This window comes from Sminthopsis crassicaudata, chromosome 6, assembly GCF_048593235.1.
Source record: "Sminthopsis crassicaudata isolate SCR6 chromosome 6, ASM4859323v1, whole genome shotgun sequence".
NCBI classification, from domain to species: Eukaryota; Metazoa; Chordata; class Mammalia; order Dasyuromorphia; family Dasyuridae; genus Sminthopsis; species Sminthopsis crassicaudata.
The window spans coordinates 36,207,949-36,209,642 of NC_133622.1; the positions used below are offsets into that span (position 1 = coordinate 36,207,949).

General features: G+C 36.0%; 1 pseudogene; it reads right to left on the reverse strand.

Moving 5' to 3' along the window:
- Positions 1–297: 297 nt before the first annotated feature.
- LOC141547253 (E3 ubiquitin-protein ligase TRIM39-like) lies at positions 298–1,000 on the reverse strand (annotated as a pseudogene).
- Positions 1,001–1,694: the final 694 nt, after the last annotated feature.

Genomic DNA, 1,694 nt, shown 5'->3' on the forward strand with positions numbered 1-1,694 from the left:
TCATTGGTGGGTGGTGATCCTTTCCATCTGCCTTTTGGAAATAAACTTCCTCATTCTTGAATTTTCTAAACTCATATAGTTTATGGAGCTAATTGTGTCTCTCATGTATGGACCTTCAATCTATCTTATACTGACTTCCCTCTTGTATGCAGTTCATTGCATGAATATTACAAAATAAGAAAACTCCCTGCCCTCAAAATGAAGTTCATCACAATACAGGAGGGGAAAAGTCATGTATGGTGGTCACAGGCTGGGTTCCTCTCTGAAGGATGTTTCCAGGTAAATGTCATACTCCTCCTATAGGGTTTCTTCAGCCTCATCTGATACTGGGTCTATAAACAAAATATTTTCATTCTTGGAGTTAAGCCCAATAGAGAGTATAGTTAGAGATAAATCCTAAGCATAATCTTAAATAGGATTTTTTGGGGCCAGGGAGGATTTTTTGAGGAGGAGGGAGGCGTTCATCTGGAGTGTGGATGTCTCCTGATACAACAAGATTTCTGCATTAAAAGGAGAGGGAGTTGATGAGAAAGGATGCCCTGGCTATAAGGGGAAAGAACTATTTCAATAGGGAAGAGAGACTCTAAAAAGGAGCTGGTGTATATATAGATATAGCATCTCCTATCTACATCATCAAACACTATATCTCCCATCTCATAATCCAGAAAGATCCCCCTTTGTAAAGTTTCCCTGTTAAGGGAATTCTGGTCCGAGGTATGGTACAGACTAGATAATAACTTTGTCTCACACTCAAAAGCCAGTATCCAATAGAAGAACATGGTGGAACTTTTCCCTTTCTTTTTGCAGAATTCTCACAAAGACCAACATCTCAAGCAGAACTGTTTCTCACTGTCACCTCCCAATAATATCTCCCAGACTTGAAGCTCTGAGTTGCTAGGACAGGACTACAGGGATCAGATTGTTCCACATCACAATGCAACTTCTTCCAAGCATCGCTTCCTCTCATTGTTTTAATCCCTATTTTTAATCCTCTTCTCATCCTCAAATTAAATTGAAATCATTTATATTTTTAAATGTTGTATGCTGCAGGAGGAAGTACACACCTAAAGGGCAGGTGTATTCTTAGTTATGGTTCTATTAGATACCACTTCATCTGACTATCAGAATAATTTGTGGAAAGGAACATATTTTTATTATATCAAATTGAAAAATTCTTTCTGAAATTCAGCATAAGCCTATCTTCATTACTTCAATAAATAAAGATATGTGATATTATTGGTATAAAAACACCTGCTAATTTCAACTCTATCCCCTGTGTCCTAGAATATGATCTTGGTAAAAGAAAAAAATTAGATGAAATTTTAATCATATCATCAACATGATGATGAGCTTCCAGAGAAGCTAATCCTTATATCTTGTACTCAATTATTCCCAGTTGGCGGGATCTGTCAGCACTTATATTTTTCTGATATAGTATTTAAAAATACCAGGGTCCCCTCCATGTCAGTATGCCGTGGAATCTAGAACAACTGTTCATTAATTTTGCTAATGTCCTTTGGAACTTATTTGTATTTTCATTGTGAAAATTGAAAAAATCCACTATTCCTAAGTTAGCTACTTACTATGTAACAGAAACAGTTCTTTTTAGATCTTAAGTTTACTTCTTTTTAAACTTCAAGAGATATTCCTATTTCTAGTTTTGTTGGAATTGGCAAATAAATCCATGACCTCTT